Genomic DNA, 19,750 nt, shown 5'->3' on the forward strand with positions numbered 1-19,750 from the left:
ATGTCCAACTAACACAATTGGCTACATATTGCTGCTTTTATGCTGCTTCCGGGCATGCTGGGCTTGAAATTAAGATACTGTACCACCGCACTCTATAAAGTGCAGAAAAGCACAACCACTTGTAAAGGATGCACACGTGACAATGTGTGCCTCACATGTGAACTGACTGACGTGACTGAACATGCGAACACACGTTTGCACCTTTGAAAGTTCACGTGTGGGGGACTTAACTGTACATATCATCACTGTCAGAAAGTACTGATAAATGATAAAGGATTTCATTGTCCATGTATTTGAGATTGGAAATTCAATAGGACTTATGATTCCACACAGTTCAGATTTGAGATGTGTTAGGATCTGCTCTGCAAATTGCCTCTCTATGTTGCCCAAATTGATGCTGAAATGCTGGAGAGGCCTGAGGTCTTGCCTGTCCCCCACGCATGATTGGCAGCCAAGATCCTCTCGTTGCTTTAAAATCCCATTTTTTTTTTCCAGTCCTCCAACCTGTGCTCTGAGACTATTCAACTCATCCACGTGTCCACCTGGCCTCCAGAGCTTACTGGACTCTGACGATGTCGCTTTGCAGGGACACGGTGTGCAGAGGCCTCAGTGCTGGGCTGGGCAGCGTGTGGCATTTGTACCTTTCACCTCCCGGCTCCGAGAGTCAGTCTGGGGCACAGTCACCACAGCCCAGAGGACCTGAAGGGGCAGATGCAGAACAGAACCTACAGGAGCAGCGTCTTTACGTCCACTGAAAGATGCTCGCGCTCTCCACGCCGTCTGAGGGGCTTTCCCAGGCTCTCTGCCCTTCACTCTCAAATACAGCAGCATTTCTAGAATTCCCACAGCGGGCGTGCAGAGCCCCACCATCTCCCGCTCAGCCTGGCAGAGACCGGCCACGTGCCCCTCCCGTGGCTGGCGAGCTGGGTCTCGCCAGGTGAGCTCCTGCCATTGGGACTCTTTGCTTGATGTACACGGTAATGAAAGCGTGCTATTGATTTTCCTGTAGCTGCTTGTAACTATTATAGTTGATACATCAATAGAAAAGGAAAGCACAATGTTTCACAAGAGGCAGAAAATCAGAGACTGCATGATGCTCTGACAGTAAATCACGCCATAATCTTAGGAAGTGATGGATGGTTCCTGTGAACGTGAAACCCACGGCTTTCCTGAAAAAGACTGTCCTACGACCGCCCGATGTGTTCTGACAGATGGACTGCCCGTGAACCTGCTACAGGATCAGGCACTGCTTCATCTTCCCAACAGCCTCCTCTTCCTCGGGGTGGGGGTCGGGCAGGAGCGTGGGGCTGAGTCCTCAGGGTGGGATGGGGTGAGTGGGGTCACTTCAGCCGGTGGTACACTGGCAGGAGGGCCGTTTTCCTTTCCGGCTCCTCTTTCTCAGTCTGAAATGTGAAATGTCATAACCTCTGGGACACCATTAAACGCACCAACATTTGCATTATAGGGGTCCCAGAAGGAGAAGAGAGAGAGAGAGAGGGTCTGAGAAAATGTTTGAAGGGATTATAGCAAAAAGCTTCCCTAACAGAGGAGAGAAAACAGCCACCCAAGTCCAGGAAGCACAGAGAGTCCCATGGAGGAACCCATGGAGGAACATGTCAAGACACACAGTGATCAAACACATAAAAATTAAAGATAAAGAGAAAATACTAAACCATCAAGAGAAAAGCAACGAATAACATACAAGGGAATCCCCATAAGGTTATCAGCTGATTTTTCAGCAGAAACTCCACAAGGCAGAAGGGAATGGCACGATATATCCAAGTGATGAAAGGGAAAAGCCTGCATCCAGGAACACCCAGCGAGGCTCTTGTTCACATTAGATGGAGAAATCAAAAGCTTCACAGACAAGCAAAAGTGGAGAGAGGCCCCAAGCCAGCTTTACAACAAATGCTAAAGGAACTTATCCGGGAAGGAAAAGGGCTGAGATGTCATAGACGGTGAGAAAGCTTAGAGAGTGGGTCATTTCCGAGGACAGGAAATAACAGAGGGGAGTCACAGTGCAACCCCAGTCCTTCCCTCCGTGGGCCCCGGGGCTGGAGAAAGAGCGCTTTAGTTACTGGGCCAGAAAAGGCACCTGGGCTGAAAGGCCCTGCTCTCTGCCTCTTAAAAAGGTTCACGGCGAACTGTGACTCGTGGATGATGCTATTATGTCATTAGAATCACTCTCAGAAAATGTCTGGGGTGTCAACAATGCCTGTATCCTGCCTTTATAGAACCGTACAAAAAAATCTTAAACCAACAGCATGAAGAGCATCCCTGGTGGTCCAATCGTCAAGACTCCGCCTGCCAAGGTTGGGGACACGGGTTCAATCCCTGGTCTGGGAAGATTCCACAAGCGCGACAAGGCCGGTGCACAGCTGCTACTGAGGCTCACACGCCTGGAGCCCGAGCTCCACCGCGAGAGAAGCCTCCGCAATGAGACACCGGCGCACCGCAGCTGGGGAGTGGCCGCTGCTCGCTGCAACCAGAGAAAGCCGGTGCACAGCAGGGAAGAGCCAGCGCAGCCACGAGAGTAATCCTCGAAAATAACACCAAGACCTCTATATCAATATCAATACCTATATCAGTGTGCTGTCTCGCGACCTGTCTTCCCCTTTGTCTCCCACCCTTCGCCAGCCTCACTGAACACTTGCCCACTTTTATATACACAGGGTTAACACGGCAACAATTACACCTATGCCGTATGCTTCGTGTTTAAGCCATTTTACAAGCATCTTGTAATCAGTCCATTAATTATTGGAGCTCTGAGCATTGTTTGAAGCTCTCCCCATCACATGTATCAATTATTTAACAAGGAGTCATATTTTTAAGTGGTACTGATAATCAGCCAGGGTCTTACTGGTATAAACACAGAGGCATGAAATATAAATGACACTCACTAATGTCCAGGATTGTTTTAGTCTCGACGTCACACTGATGCTATAAAAACAAACCTAGCGATGGACAAACTGGTTTACCTATAACTCTTTGGAGGAATAGCACAATTTCATATTTCCCCCACTAATATGTACCAAGGATGACAAGATATGGTTTAGGTTCTTATTTTTTCATTTGATTTTGGTCCCTGTTTGTGTCATTCTGGGGATAGAATGAATTGGGATAGAAATAAAAAGCGTGTGAGAGAGAGTGCTGCTTCAAATTGCTTGACATGCCTGCTAATCGATGACTGTCCATGCATCCAGGCATCATCCAGGCATCCATCCCCCACCCTCCTTCCATACAGCCACCCAGCCAGGATTCTTGAACACCTACATCTGCCAAGACTGGGGTTACGACTTCAGCAAGTGGTGCAAACCCCGAGACAAACAAATAACTGCAATTATTACATGGAAGTTGGTAGAAAAACGTCGTGGGAAGTCAGGCAGGGATCTGGGAAGAAGCAACACTTAGATGGGTCCTAGGGAATGAAGAGGAGCCCACGGGTGGGATCGGAAGTTCAGGGATGCAGGCAGGTACACCTCCCGCTTGGTCAGCGCTGCCTGGGATGTAACGCAAAGAAAGATGTGCTCCCCACGAGGGAGGAGCTCCTGGTGGGTGTGCTCCCAGCCCTGGGAGGTGCACACACCGCTGGCACACGGGGCTCTCTCAGTCTGCAGCTCGTCCTTGCTACAGGCAGCCCCAGCCTGCAAGCCTCTCCCTGGTAGAAAGGCCCCTCCTCCCTAATCATATCCCTTCGATGTGCTTGCAGTGTGTGGAGGGGCGGGGGGGGGGTGAGTGGATGTGGAAACCAGCTGTGGGTGGCGGGGAAATCCTAGTGACTCCATGGCTGACGCTGACTTGGTGGTCATGGTCAGAAACAAGGAGGCCCTTGGCCTCAGCACCACCGGACGTGTGATTCCAAGAGCTGAGAAGGCAGGGGCCCGCCTCGCGGTGGTCAGTGCTGAAGGCACTTTGGGGCCATGCAGGCTGGGAAGCACCCTTGACCACGATCCCTTCATCAGCCACAGTCACTCTTTTGAATACAGGGTGTAAATTCACAGCACTAAGAAGTATGAATAGACAGACTGTCTGCGAGCGTGCTACGACTGAGCCAAGAGCCGAACCAGGAAGATGAAGGGATCCTCTCCACCCTCCTGAGGCTGGAACACGCCCACAGGGCCCCTTCATGCTTCCTCATGGCCAGAGGGCAATTTTTATTCCGTGTTTATAGAGTATTCAGCTAAGGAAACGTGTAAAAGGAAAGAGAAAATCTCTCACATAGAAACGGTGCTTTTAATACATTTTAAGTTTATCAAGGAAGTTTTTATTCTCAAATAGTTTTTTGCTCGTATTTACAGTCTATGTGTATCTTATTTTCATTTTCTGAATGGAATTCTTGGAGTATCGCTGGTTGGCAGTGAGTTTCAGGTGGACATGCATCTCTGGACTCAGGCCGTTCCCCTCCTGTATCAGGGCCGCCCTGCTTTTGGACTCAGGCTGTTCCCCTCCCGTATCAGGGCTGCCCTGCTTTTTTTCACTTTATTGTACTGTTTTCTCTCCCAATTCTTGAAAAAAATTTTTTTTACTAACGTGATTATTAACTAGTAATTAACCAGCCTTCGAAGTCAAAACAAAAGAAATGCTGTGTTATTTAGCCCTGGCGATCTTGCTGCAGGTAAGCGTACAGTTTCTAAATGGAGTTTCAGAAGTACTGAAAATGCCTGGGGTGGTTGGAGTGCCCCCCGGGAGCCGCGATTCTCAGGGACGGACAGGGACGGACAGGGATGGACAGGCTCTGCACCTCCACCCCTCCCAGCAAGCTGAATGTAGCGGTTGTTAATACATCGTTCTAACTTGATTTTATTTAATATTTAAAAGCCATAAAGATCTTTTTACTAGTAGAACACTAGACTTTGAACATATCATAAGTTGCCTTAGCTGCACTCCAGTACCCAGAAGCGAAGGAGGGCAGGAGGTCTCCATGGTACCTACCGACTGCCACTCACACGGACTGTGAACCTCACCGCTGTATCAAGTTACAGCAAATAAGCCAAGAACACTGTCTTGTGTCTGCCTTCACACACTTCCTGCGGTGGTAGCACCAGGTGATCCCGCGCAACAGGGCCACTGAGGAGCAAGACAGAAAGCAGAGCTACTCTTTTTTTCTTATTTACATATGAGGGCTGCTGACAGCTCATGTGTACTTTGAAGAATTCTCCACAAACCAGTGACGTATTTCCACAACTAAATTAGCAACTCAGGAAGTTTACTGTTAATGTTCAGCAACCTTATCAATCTCTAGTAATCTTGTATCTTGGATTTCAGTATTTTTTAAAATATAATTTAATTTTATACTGGAGTATAGTTGATTTCCCTGGGTCAGGAAGATCCCCCGGAGGAGGAAATGGCAACTCACTCCAGGATTCTTGCCTGGAGAAATCCACGGGCAGAGGAGCCTGGTGGGCTACAGTCCGTGGGGTCACAGAGAGTCAGACACGACTGAGCACACACACCGTGTGGTTTATAATAAACATCCACCACCTGGAGAATGAATCAAGAGATTGTGGTACATTAACAGTGAAGTCTATGGATCAGTGAAAATGATGACCCAGGCTCTGGATTTAGGAAGGATTCCAGAGCCACAAGAATCAAAGTGAGAATCTAGAAAACATGGAGCGAAGAGGGTAAATGAAGACGCTTTTTAACCCTAAAAGCCTCTGTTCTTTTGTAAGCTCCGAGTGAGATTCTGCAGCTACCTCTTTGAGAGAGGAAGTTCCTTAAAGTTATAATAAGAAACGATACTGATACAGCATTCGTGGGCCAGATCCTTTTTGATATGGGTTGTTCTGGACAAATGCCAGAACATGTGGCTATGCAATTTGCCCCATAATTTTTTTTGCAGCAAGCAATAATGACAGTAATTTTTTATTTTTAATTTTAAAAGAAATAGATAATTACTAAAACTCCATACTATGAGTATCAGGAATGTACTAAAGACTTTTATGATAAAAACTTTAATTTTGATAATTCTTAAAATACTTTAAAACGCACACATTCGTCTTGTCCTCTCTACTTCCTGTTCTCCTGCTCCACTAAGCCCAGTCCTCTGAGTTTGAAACTAACCATAGTAGGAAAGGGAGAATCTGTTGAGGACCCAAGCTTAGCATATCTGATAAATCATAAGATTCTGTTCATAATAAAGACCTGGAAGGTAGAAATTTGGACACCAGATGCGTCTTCGCATTAAAAAGAAAATCTACACAGAATCAGCTAATCAGTGTGAAAGCTAAGTGTCCTGAAATGTCAACAGTACTTTTGACTGTTGACTGCTTTGCATTGACAAAATCTGCCACCCTCTTCCTAAATCGGGTCAGTAGAAAGCAGCCCTGGGTGAAACCCAACGTGGCAGTCCTGAGCAGGATGTTGGGGAGGGGACTTTCTAGCCAAGAAGTAGGTCTGGTGGGTAATCCATTCTTGTTGCGAGAAAGATGTAGAAGATCAGACATCCTCCAGATTCCTGACTGGTCCACTTAGAACGGGTCCTCATTATCCTAAATGATAAGCATTGGTAGAGAGCCTTATGATTTACACGCTTAAGCACTGAGCACACTTGCTAGGCAAGTACTGGTTTCAATATGAACGATTTTCCAGGCACGGAGCTAAGCACCAGGAATGCAGAATGAAAAACAGACCTGGAGATGCTCGCGGATGTACAATTCGATGATGAAATACTGTGGTTGGTGGAGATTTGTGAAAGAAGCAACAGGAATCCAGAGGAGGAAGCATGAGCCCATCTGTGAGACAAGGAAGACTCCTTGGAGTCAGTTATCTTGACCTGAGCCGCGAAGGGTGACCGCACACAGCCGTGAGGCAGACCCTGGTGTCTGTTTGTACACCGGAGGCTGAGGAAGCCCCAGGGAGAGTCACACCACGCGGGAGGCTGCCAACATCAGCCTGGGCTTCCCAAACTGTCTCCCCACCCCAACCTGCTTCTAGAACCCAGGACTCTGAACCGAAAATATTTTAAAACATGCACTAGTTCATGGCTTCATTTTTCCTATTCCATTGAGCCCCTTGAGTTAGAAGCCAAAAATATAAAGAGGGGGGGAGAATCTGTTAAGATTATCGTTGTTGTTCAGTCACCCAGTTGTGTCCAACTCTTTACAACCCCATGGACTACAGCACACCAGGCCTCCCTGTCCCTAACCATCTCAGAATCACTATTAAGAATGGTTATTAATAAAGCATCCTCTTATTTTAAAATGTGTTCACAAAAGAACAAAGATAACTTCTCTGAAAGGTTTTAGTTCTTGAATTCCAACAACTCCCTTGGAGGGAAAAGGTTACCCAGGATTTTTGTTCCAAAAGAAATTGCTTTCTTTCTCTAAGTGAAATCTTCCATTTCGTATATTGGAAGCTGTGATTTCTACAGAGCCATTAGAGACCAAGTATTAATATGTCTGAAAGTAGAACTCACAAGCTTTTTAGGTAAAGTTAACTACAGAGCATGGATAATCCTAGACAACTGGAGGGAAATGTTGAATCTCCTGGAATGAACATTTTCATAGAGAGCAGGTGTTGACCCAGCTACTCCACGTGGTTGGAACATCATGACTGGGGCCCCAGCAGCTTAGAAAGAGGACCGATTGCTTATTCCGTGTGCCTTTGGTGGAATTTGGAGATTTGTGGTACACGGAGTGAAGGGAAGTGGCTTGAATTTGCTTCCTCTGACACATTTCAAAATATCCAAGGTAATCACGGCACCATGGGTTAGTAGATGGAAGATTTCAAACTATGTCCTGGTGCTGAATTAATAGAGTAGTTTCTGCTGCCATGAGGAAGATCTTTTCCATATAATCTGTTCACCAGAGATGACATTTTGGAAAGAGGCATATCCCAATAAGGGACCTTCACTTATATGACTTCTGCTGATGTAAACAGAGATGCTTTAAATAATATTAATAATTATTGGTACCTTACCGGTACCCTGGGCCAGGTGCCGTGCTAAATTCTTCATAATAACGATTGCATTTAGCCCTCACAACAGCGCTTTTAGGAGACCATTATTATTTCGATTTTACAGATGGGGAAACAGGAGAGCTAAGTTGCCCAAGAATGTGGATTCAAGCTTGCAGCCTTTCCTACCTGGGTAGTAAGCAACTGGTTACAAACCCCTCCCTCTTCTCTCCTTTCCTACTTTAGACCCAGAACCTAAGACTACCTTCCCCGTGGGTGTAGACGGATGACCACAGGTCTGGGATTAGAGAACCAGGCTTGGGTCACAGACTCTCAGACTCCGAGCTGTGTGGCCTTGGGCATGTCAGCCACAGTTTCTGAACCACTTGTAATGTTATGTTATATATAAAGAGTACTTTCTAAATAAACAATGTTCTGCATGATGATTGCAGGTATTAGAAGGAGAAAGTGAAACTGAAGTTGCTCAGTCGCGTCCGACTCTTTGCAACCCTATGGACTGTAACCTGCCAGCTCCTCTGTCCATGAGATTCTCCAGGCAAGGATACTGGAGTGGGTTGACATTTTTTTCTCCAGGGGATCTTCCCGACCCGACCCAGGGATCAACTTGGGTCTTCCGTAGTACAGGCAGCCTCTTTATCGTCTGAGCCACCAGGAGTGTAATAAAAGGCAATGAGCACGCCTTCCTTTCCTGGAAAATTACTTTTATGAATCAGAATGATGACAGTTTTAGATTTCATTAAGAAAGATACTCAAGAAATAGCTCCGTCTACCTTTGAAATCGTGCAAAAGCAGTAACGCAGCCTTTGCTGCAATCCGGGCCTGTGTGTGGAGTCTAACCGTCAGACTCTGACCCCGCGGGACCGGGCACGAGTCACCTGAGCTGACCCGCTCCACCTCCCCATCCAGGGAGAAGTGCCTGGACTTGGCCTTGGACTCAGTGCAGGGTCTTTTCTATGTAAAATTCTAGGATTCAGTGTCTTTTTGGGGGGCAGGCCCAAAGTTTCTGCCAAAAATCCAGGCAGCTCCGGGTGCGGGGCAGGGTCCCCTCCAGAGGTTCCGTCGGACCCCACGCCCAGCTTTGCGCTCCTCCTGCCTCTGCTGGCGGTCAGACTCACGCCCTGTGAGGGCTGACAGAGGCCTCTCACTGGCACCGCGGGACTGGTGAGCCGCGGTCCCGAGGAAGGAAGGACGGAGGGAGGGAATCAGGGCATCAGGGTGTGTGGCCCAGGGAAGGCCTTTTCTGGAACGGCGGCCCCGGGGCCAAGCTAAGCTCTGTGTCCGACGGGAAGCTTCCTCTTTGGAAAGACTGTGTACTGTCAGCTCACACACTGCCCAATGCAACGGCTTCACACGTAGCAGGCACTCAGTGTGTTTTGCCATTTAATGCTTCAAAACGATGAAGGGCGTTTATCTTTTACATTTCCTCTTGGTTCCTGGCTTGAATTGCTCTGTCTTAACCAAATATCCTAAAGCAAACCAGTCCATCCTAAAGGAAATCAGTCCTGAATGTTCACTGGAAGCACTGCTGTTGAAGCTGAAACTCCAAACTTTGACCACCTGATGTGAAGAGCTGACTCACTGGAAAAGACCCTGATGCTGGGAAAGATTGAAGGCAGGAGGAGATGGGGGTGAGGATGAGATGGTTGGATGGCATCACCGACTCGATGGACATGAGTTTGAGCAAGCTCAGGGAGATAGCGAAGGACAGGGAAGCCCGGCGTGCTGCAGTCCATGGGGTTGCAAAGAATTGAGCACAACTTAGCAACTGAACAACAACAAAAACCAAACGTACTCAGAACTCAAGACTGGATTTTATCAGTCAATAGGAAAAAGGTTTATGAATGTTTCAGCCATGAGTGACAGACTGGCTCCATTCTAGAAAGCTCCTGAGGCCTGAGGGGTCTGGAGTTAACCAGTGTGCAGGACCTGAACTGGCCACATTAACCAACTCACCTCTTCTGAGCCAAGACTAAGACACTGGTTCTGGGGTCTTCACAGGGCAGCTGGCAGGACCAAGGCAAGAGAAACCTGGGCAGAACACCCCGCGCCCGCCTCCACTTCCCTCCCTGGTTGCTCCCAGTTTGCCAGGCCAACCGAACTCTAAAAAATCATCTCGCTAAATGGCAGTAGTTAGCAAAATGACAATATTAGTGTGAACAACTAAAAAATGATAAATATTTTTAGGCATAGGCTATTCAGAAATATGCCTAAATAAATGCTATTCAGGCAATTATATTCTTGCGCCAGCAGATAACAAATGATAATCACTTCTTCCACGGCTGTAAATTCGTATCGATTCAGCTCAAACTTAGAACTCCAAAATGAATTATATCTACTCATTGCTAAACTGCTTTGCTCACTGAAAGAAAAAAAAAATCCACACAACACCTATTATACCGCATTTAATTAAGACAAGCATCAACTTTATGTGCCATTATTTGCTCCTGCCAAATCTCTATGGTGTAAATATTGAGCAGGGGCATCTCCTGAATGCTAATCAATCCTTTCTGAATTTCAAATGATTACATAAATTTTAGGAAATGCTTATTTGCCAGCATTACCTTCCGCTGCATCTCCATCAGCCAGGCATTACTATGGAGATCTGGAAAGTGTCTGGTGAGTGTTTTTCTAAATTAGAATATCATATACGAAAAGGGAAAAACCGAGACTGAATGCTAATTGTAGGGAGAAGCCGGGAGCCCGCTTTTCCTTATGTTTCACGAGGAACAATTTAACCAATGCACTTGGGGACCGATGTGAAGGGAATATATCCACCAGTCAGAGACGGGTGTGTGTGTGTGTATGTGTGTGTGCGTGTCTGTGTGTGTGTGTGCACACTCGAGCACACAGGTGGGGGTTTGAAAGGCTACAACAAAGCAAATATTGAAACCAGCTTCAGGAAAACCAATGACCACATCGCGGGAACACTGGTGTTTGCTGTTGTATGTTTTGTGCAGATACTTTGTAAGTAGTTCTGTGACATGCAGACAGCTGTGCCTGTTTTCAGAACTGAATGAATATTAGACACACAGGGGGATGCACACGTACGAACGTCTGCTTGTGTTCCAGCCTGGCAATCTCTCCTGGCACTTCTGGACCGAGGCTGTGAGCTGAGCTCAGCAACACGTCCCGGGTCGGCCGTGGGTTTGCTCCGCAGTTGACCCTACGCTCCTGTGTCGTGGTCTGATTGACAGAGAGCACAGTTCATTTTGTTTCAGGCGCTGCAAACACAGCGTTGAACCACTGTCATCAATTTGCTGGGTACAGAATCCACTTTTGTGGATTAATGTTGCACAAAAGCAAAGCAAAGGGGATTTTATGTTTCCCTTGGTTCCTGCAGCTTTGCTTAGAACTGTGCTCTTATCCGCCCTCCACTGCCCCTTCCAACTCAACAGGGGCACACACTCCAAAGGCAAAACCCCTCAAACCCAGCAAGCTGCTGGGCCCCTGCTGGAGACGTGGGCAAAATAAGCTCTTTCTTCTGCAGCTCCTCTCCTGGCGTCCCCTCCTCGAAAGGTGGCTGTCGCTATTTCCAGATTCATCTAGAAGTCAGGGGGGGCAGAGCAAGGGGCCTCTGCTGTGTCCATATGTGCACCCCCTGCCAAGGCTGCCCAGCTGAGGGTCAGCAGGGCATCGGGGGCACAGCCCAGGCCAGAACAACCCGACGTCCCATAACTCGCCAGTCATCTCCGGATCCTGCAAAACTGTCTCCTCCCCAGAAGGCGGGACTGAATGCTGCTGCCTCGATGACCTCTGGACTGGGACTGGTGAAAGGAATGCAGTTTAGCAACCAGCTCACACCCTGTACAGGGGAGGAGGTGGGCGTGCAGGGGGGTGAGGTCTTCTCTTATTACAAGAGGGCACACGCCACCCTTGGCAATGGCTTTCAGGTGGTCCTTCCCATCCAGCAGCGACAGAGTGAAGGAGCAGCGGCCTCAGTTAGGGAGGCCAGGACTGACCTGCTACGGTCGCCAGGCCAGGAACATGCGGGCCTTTTCCGTGCAGCACTTCAGGGCGCAACGTTGACTATTCCCGCAAGTCCTGTGGCCTCTGGTTAACTGGGATCTGAGAGCAACAGTTGCTCTGCGCTTCCCCGCCCATTAGAAAGCCCTCATTTCAAATGAAATCTACACAGAGGAACAGTCTGGTCCCGACAGTGACGCAAGTTCCCTTCGGTGACAGCTTCCTGAGCTCTGCACAGAGGCTCTGACTGCGCGGGGCTCGTCGCCCTCCTGGCGTTTTTCTTTGCCACCTGCTCCCTGGGGAGCACTGACCGTGCATCTTGGCCAGGTTCTGGCACTGAAAGCCAGGAGGAGAAACGGTGTGTGCAGGGGAAGGAAACAAGAATAAATCCTTTTTTAAAAGCCCCAGGCAGAAACAAAACAAAACAAAACCCATCCTATCAAAAAATAAGCCTTTTGGGAAAACCAGTGACCAAAACTACGTCTCTTTAACCCAAAAGACTGAACTCACCATCCACATTCTCAAGCTAGAAAACGTAGCGCGATTTTATTTACTATTAACAAAATCAACGTCACATTGCAAGAGTCAGGGCGGACCCTTTAGCAAAGCAGAAGATAGAATGTCCTAATTCGCCCCTCCCCACCAAGGAGCTTCACGTTCTGAACCTCCTAGACTCCTCTTTTTCTGTTTAGAGTGTTTAATGCTGATGACCGAAGGGGAAGAGGACGATGACCATCAAGTTACTTTGGCTAACCATCTCCTTTGAACATCACAGAGTCCACCTGGATATAAAGCAGACACACAAGTACTGAAAGCTTGGGATCATGCAGCTTTCCTAGGTGTGGTTCGTGATCAAAAAAAATGACAAACCTGAGGCAACAACAAACCACAAGAGGGATTCTCTGAGAGGGAGGTGCCAAGGCTACAACACAAACGCTCTCCACAGCTCGCTGAAATCCTGGACCCAGAGCGCACAGACATACGATCTCTCTCTCTTTCTCTCACACACACTCACATTTAGAAACCAAGGGAAGTGAAAAGCTTTGCAATTCCTTAGTATAGTCAATAAAAATGGGAAATTCATGTAAAGCAGTTCCCTGCTTTTACCCAAGAGTCTGGTCTTCTTTCTGGTCCATATTCTTCAGAGGACACTCCTGATTCCCTACATCATTCTGTCTGTAGAGATGGTGCCTTAGGATGTAGAAAGCATTTAAAACACACTGACTGATGAGCTCATAGGTCCCTGAAGAGGACAGTCTGCTGTAGCAGAGGAAAAACAGACTGGACTTTGGGATTGTTAGTTCCAGGTGTGGCTCTGAGCCGAAAAACTACCTGGTCTTCTTTTTTAAAATATGAAATGAAAGGGAGATAGTAAGACGTTTACCCATTTGAAGGTATTTAAAAATGTTTTTTAAAATTTTGCTGAGTCTCTGTTGCAACACGCAAGCTTCTCCAGTTGTAGCACTCGGGCTTAGCTGCCCTGCGGCATGTGGGATCTTGGTTCCCCAAGCAGGGGTCAAAGCCAGGTCCCCAGCGTTGGAAGGTGGATTCCTAGCCACTGGACCACCAGGGAAGCCCTGAAGGTCCTTTACTGTTAACACTAGAGGAGCAACGCCTTCCTGCCCCTCCTCCGATGGCTCACTTTGACACGAGCCTCTTAGTGCCGCAGATTCAACAGAACCTGAACACTGATCCTCAGTACTGAATGTCATTATTTATGTTATTCCCAAAGGAGAAGATTCTGTTTAGTCTCTACTTTCATAAGAACTCCCCTCACAATGCGAAGACTCATATCCTTAATTTCTAAAATAAAAAGATGTCAAATTCTTTAATCTGTATCCAGAGGATCTATTTTCTAGCCTCCTGCCTTGAAACTTTGTACATTGTTTAAAACTAATTTTTTTCAGTTTCTATTACTTAAAAAATTTTTTATAATATATATATTTTTTATTTTTATTGGAGTGTAATTGATTTATAATGTTGTTAATTTCAGGTGCACAACACAGTGAACCAGTTACACATATGCTGCTGCTGCTGTTTATAGTCTCCAGGTCCTGTCCGACTCTTGTGACCCCACGGACAGTAGCCCACCAGGCTCCTCTGTCCACGGGATTCTCTAGGCAAGAATCCTGGAGTGAGTTGCCACTTCCTCCTTCAGGGGATATTCCTAATCCAGGGATCGAACCTCAGTCTTCTGCATTGCAGGTGGATCTTTACCACTGAGCCTCCTGGAAAGTCCAGTTATACATGTATCTTCTCTTTTTAAGATCTATTTTACATCTATTTTACATACAGTACTGTGTATATGTCAACCCCAATATTCCATTTTATCCCTCCCCTCACCAGGTTTCACCCCTTTCTGTTTAACCTGCAAGTCGGATGGAAAAGCATTCTTTCATTTGTGAAACATGCAATACATATTTCTTAAAAACCTACTCTATGTTCAAGAGTAAGCTTGGAGCAAACCAGATACCCGTCCCTGTTCACGGGCCAGGGAGCTGGTTAATCCAGGGGCTCGGCGGCCTTGACCTCACCAAGAACAACGGCCAGCCCCCCGTGTCGGGTCAGACTGCAGAGCTTACGCCAGCCACACAGATAGGAGAAAACCACTCTGTCCTGCCTTAGAAATACCTCGCTTTTCACTCCAAATTGTAATTTTTTTCCAATAAATTTATTTATATTTATTTATTTTAGTTGGGGGCTAATTAGTCTACAACATTGTAGTGGTTTTCCCCATATATTGACATGAACAAATTGTAATTTTTCAAGGGCTTTCGGACCTGAAGGCGCCACCTAGCCACTGTCCAACTGCTTCTGACTGTGGATCAGACCACACTAATGCTGTTTTGTTCTCCGACACTCAGCAATTGCTTGGAGGGTCATTTGTGTTTCAGACACTGTGCTCGACGTCCCTGAGGTGCAGGGGTCGTGCTGAGCCTGCGGGATGAAGGAGCCGAGCCAGGGGATGAAGGAAACGCCCTCTGCTCACTCGGCGCTCCTCCTCCGGGGACAGGCCGCGGGTGGCTGTCAGGCCGGGGATCCCCCAGTCGAGTCGTCCCCCGGGGCGTCTGCCCTCGTGAGGATGACTTCCCTGCGCTGTGTGACGGCGGGAGCGGCGCCCCAGCCAACACCTGGACGCTCGGAGCGAAGCTAAGAGCTGCCCTGATGGCTCAAGACACAACTGTGTCCACCCACTGTGGTGTCCACCCCGAGGACCGGACAGCCGTCCTCAGCCACTGTCCGTGAACATGGGCTGACGGCCTACTGTCTTGCGTTTACTTGCTTGGAACAGATATGCATTAACCACCTGGTTTTAGCCACTGATATTCTTTCTAATGTTACTACAACTTAGCTTTCCCTAAGAGATTATAAACAAATAGCTCCCCACATAAACTGGGAGAATGCAAACTGGTAACAGAAAATAATGTAACTGTGCAACATGGATGGACTTAGAGATCATCATACTACATGAAGTAAGTCAGACAGAGAGAGACAAATAGCGTATGATATCACTTATAGTTAGTTAGTGTTAGCTGTTCAGTCATGTCTGACTCTCTGAGATCCCATGGACTGTAACCTGTGAGGCTCCTCTGTTCATGGGATTCTTCAGGCAAGAACACTGGAGTGGGCAGCCGTTCCCTTCTCCAGGGGATGGAACCTGGGTCTCCTGCACTGCGGGCAGATTCTTTACTGTCTGAGTCACTAGGGAAGCCCATGATATCACTAATATGTGGAATCTGAAAAAAATGATACAAATGAATTTACTTACAAAACAGAAGTAGACTCACAGACATAGAAAACAAACTTATGGTTACCAAAGGGAGAGGTAAAGGGGATAAATTAGGAGTTGGAGGTGAACACACACACACTACTATGTATAAAGTAGAGAATCAACAAGGACCTACTGCACAGCACAGGGAACTATAGTTAATATCCTGTAATAAGCTACATTGAACAAGAATCTGAAAAAGTGTTATACACACATATAGGTATAACTAAATCACTCTGCGGTACACCTGGAACATTGTAAATCAACTATACTTCGATTAAAGAAAAAAGAAAGAAAGAATTTAATTTTGAGGAGGTAGTTGTTAGAGAGTACTTTGGAAAAACTAGTCTCTGAAAATTAACCTGCGCTTGGATAGATAAAGAACCCAGCTGCCAACGCAGGAGACATGAGATGTGGGTCCGATCCCTGGGTCAGGAAGGTTCCCTGGAGGAGGGCATGGCAACCCACTCCAGTGGTCCTGCCTGGAGAATCCCATGGACAGAGGAACCTGACGGCCTATGGTCCACAGAGTCGCAAATAGTTAGACACGCCTGAATCAACTAAGCACTTAGAACTTTCTGGCTGAAATACCTCCTATTACAGATCACAAACTATTTCGGTAAAGGCTTTGCCTTGAGTTTAAAACTGAATAAGTCAAACTGAATCATGTTTCTGTATACCTGAAACTAACATAGCATTGTAAATCAACTATATTCTAATATAAAACAAAAATTAATAAAAGTAGCTGCTAAAAAAACAAAATAAAGCTGAGTAACTCTACTGATGCGTCTACTTCATCAGTGACATTTCCTAAGTCCCTGCTGTGTACCAAGCAATGAAATCTGCGATACAGAGAAAAATAAAGGACAACTTCTAACCTCAATCTACTTTTTAGGTCGGGGAAATCGTCTCAAAGAGAAAAACAATCTCTTCCACTCAGCTGAGTATGAAAAAGTGCTGTCAGAAATACTGACTGACCAGACAAGAGAATGCCTCACAACGGTCAAGGGCGCGCGCCAGGCAAAATAGGAGGCAACACGTGTCTCCTTTCTCCTGCAACCTGGGATCGAACCAGAGTCCAGCAAGTCCAGCCACAGAGCCCCGAGGCCGAGAAGATCCCGGCCAGGGTGACCCCTCAGCTGGGACACTGCTCTGAGCTCTCAGACCACATTCATGTCCCTGCTGGGCTGGACCATGCAACAGCCTTATCCAGGAAGCGGCAGGTAAAGGCCAGGGGACCTTCTCAGCTCTGCACGTGTTTCCAGGTGATGCAGTGGATGGGACCAGTCTACTGGTCTTGGAAGCCACACGGTAAAGACAGTACTGGGATCATGACTCCACACGCCTACCTCTTCCTCTATGAGAGTCACCTCTGTTCTGGTGGGTGACAGCAAACGGCATCAGCAACCATGATTCCTGTTTAAAAGGTGGGAGTACGAGCCAATAAAGAAACAAACATTTTATTTTGGCCTCTCTTGGGTTATCAGTTTGTACTGGACAACTTAGAATTATCTCCACGGATGCAAATTATGTTATCTCATAGTAAGGTGAGAAGGGTTCCCAGGTGGCTCAGTGGTCAAGAATCTGCCTGACAATGCAGGAGACACAGGAGATGTGGGTTTGATCCCTGGGTCTAGAAGATGCCCTGGAGGAGGAAATGGAAACCCACCCCAGTATTCTTGCCTGGAGAATCCCATGGACACAGGAGCCTGGGGGACTATAGTCCATGGGGTTGCAAAAGTTGGACACAACTGAGCATAGTTAGGTGAGAAAAAGAAAAAATAAAAAAGTAATAGGATTTTAAGAAACCAAATAAACAAACAAAAAAACAGCGAAGACCTGGACTCTGGAGTCTATTCTATAACACACAGAGAAATATCCTGGAAGACAGGGCGTTTTTTCACTTTTTCTTTTTCTCAACCAGCTTAACCAACTGATGTCTGCTTATGGACACAATCTGAAGGGGAAAAAATTAGGTAGCAGATTGGGAGAATTTTGGTCAGCTGCAGCTTTTACTTTAGTTCCGCCATTAGCTTTTCATGAAATCAGGACACAGCTTCAGTGTAGGATAACTTTTAGGAGAAGCCTAGTTGCTTCCCTGGTGGCTCAGACGGCAAAGAAACTGCCTGCAATGCAGGAGACTGGGGTTTGATCCCTGGGTCGGGAAGATCCCCTGGAGGAGGGCATGGCAACCCACTCCAGTATTCTTGCCTGGAGAATCCCATGGACAGAGGAGCCTGGCGGGCTCCATGGGGTCAGTCGATGGGGTCACGAAGAGTCGGACACGACTGAGCGACCAACACACTGGTTCAACTCAGTCAGGGGCCACTCCTGTAGAATCTCTTCTGAGTGAGGAGCCCAGAACCCTAAGATGCATCCCAACCTCTCCTCTGCACCCATCACATCCTGAGGTCTGTGCCCCGTGACACGTCCACACCCATCTCACTCCTGTCTTCAAGGCATGCTAAATCCACTGAACACAGTTTCCAGTCCACTTTCCATGTCCCCATAGGGAAGGTAAATCCTCTTCAGTGATTAACCCCCTCCAACCCTTTAGAAAGCATCCGGACTTTCTGCAGGATGAAGACTGTGGTCCCCAGGTTTGGTGGCCACTGCATCCCCGTGGCTGGGACAGGAAGTGCTCGGCACTGGAGGAGTGCCTCTCGCCTGCCTCTCCGGCCACATCCCCTGCCAGTCCCCCGATGGTCCCCTGTTCACCTGCCCTCCTGCCTCCCGTGTTTTGCACGGTGCGGCATCTTGTGTCTTAGGAGGCTGGACCTGCGAGGGCTCACACCTACTCTCACCACATCCACCTGGAAACCCCGCTTCATCTTTCAGTCCACACAGCCCCTGACCTCAGGTGAGTCCACACGAAGCCTCAGCCATCTCCAGGATCCCAGAGGCTCAAGGCTGGAGCCTTGAGATAGGACTATCTCAAGGGATATTGATCACAGCAATACAGGAATAAACCTGGGATTGGAACACCACTGGTTTCAGACTCAGGGGCACAGGGTCAGCTTCTGGGGGAGGCCCTGACGTGATTTCACACCCATCCTGGGTACAACAGGCTTTGGGGGCTGGCGTGAGTGCCCAAAGGTGAATTACCACATCCCTTCCAAAGAGTGATTATTTAATGTTTCTAAGGGGGACTAAAGTTTTCCATTCAGAGATTGGAAACTACTTGGACTTTACGGCCAGAAACTATGCATGATTCTTTAAAAATGAACTCTTGGCCACACTTGATTTACATCTAACCAGAAAGCCATGCTTCCCTTTCTCCCTTAAGCCACAAACAAGCATAGTTTTAAGGGACATTCAACTAGGTATTCCCTGATGCTCAGGATCCTGAAACGGTTAACATACTCATTAAAACAGAGTGCTCTGTGAGTGAGGTTCTGGAAAACACAGGGCCCAACTGTGCGGGAAGATAACCTGTGAAGTTCGCGGGTTTCGAGCACTTCAGAACCGCCCCCTCCCCCGGGCCCCCGGCCCACGCCCCCGACCACCCATCCATAGGATTTGGCCAAGAATATAATAATTTTGAAAAATGATGAAGGAAAGATAAAAGTGATGAAAACGAAACATGGCTGATGGTTAATCTCCGCATCTTCAAATGTCACGCAGTTCTTCAACTAATTTAAAATACCATTGAAGTGAGATGACTCTCTTTAAATATTTTATCACTGAGATGCTGTAAGATTTCTTACACACACATTACCACATTTTTCATTTAATTACTGATCAAATGCACAAGTTGAAAAGACTAAGATCTTGCCATAAAGCAGAATAATTTGTGAGATGACAGCAAGCAGGCCTATGCTATATGTTCCTCTCTATTTTTTAAAAAAATGCTCTTGGGTAAAAGACATCGACGTAGTTGAATAGAACTCTCCTATTTCTTGTGGTTAATACAGAAACCACACAGGTCCCAGGGCTGGCATGGTAAACCTTTGAACACTACATCTATGAAATTCTGTTGTCTTTTTAAATTTTCAGTAACATTTCTTTTTGCTATATTTATCACATTTTCCAAAATATGAAAATGTTCCTTTTCTTTTAAATGTTGACTACATATGAAAAATTAACTCTGGTTCTATTACT

General features: G+C 47.0%; 1 protein-coding gene across 14 annotated transcripts in view; it reads right to left on the minus strand.

Annotated features, from left to right (window-relative positions):
• NR5A2 (nuclear receptor subfamily 5 group A member 2) overlaps positions 1-19,750 on the minus strand; it is a 127,068-nt gene that overhangs the window by 23,770 nt on the left and 83,548 nt on the right. The window lies entirely within an intron of this gene.

Source organism: Giraffa tippelskirchi, chromosome 5, assembly GCF_054371585.1.
Source record: "Giraffa tippelskirchi isolate mGirTip1 chromosome 5, T2T-mGirTip1v1.2.pri, whole genome shotgun sequence".
NCBI classification, from domain to species: Eukaryota; Metazoa; Chordata; class Mammalia; order Artiodactyla; family Giraffidae; genus Giraffa; species Giraffa tippelskirchi.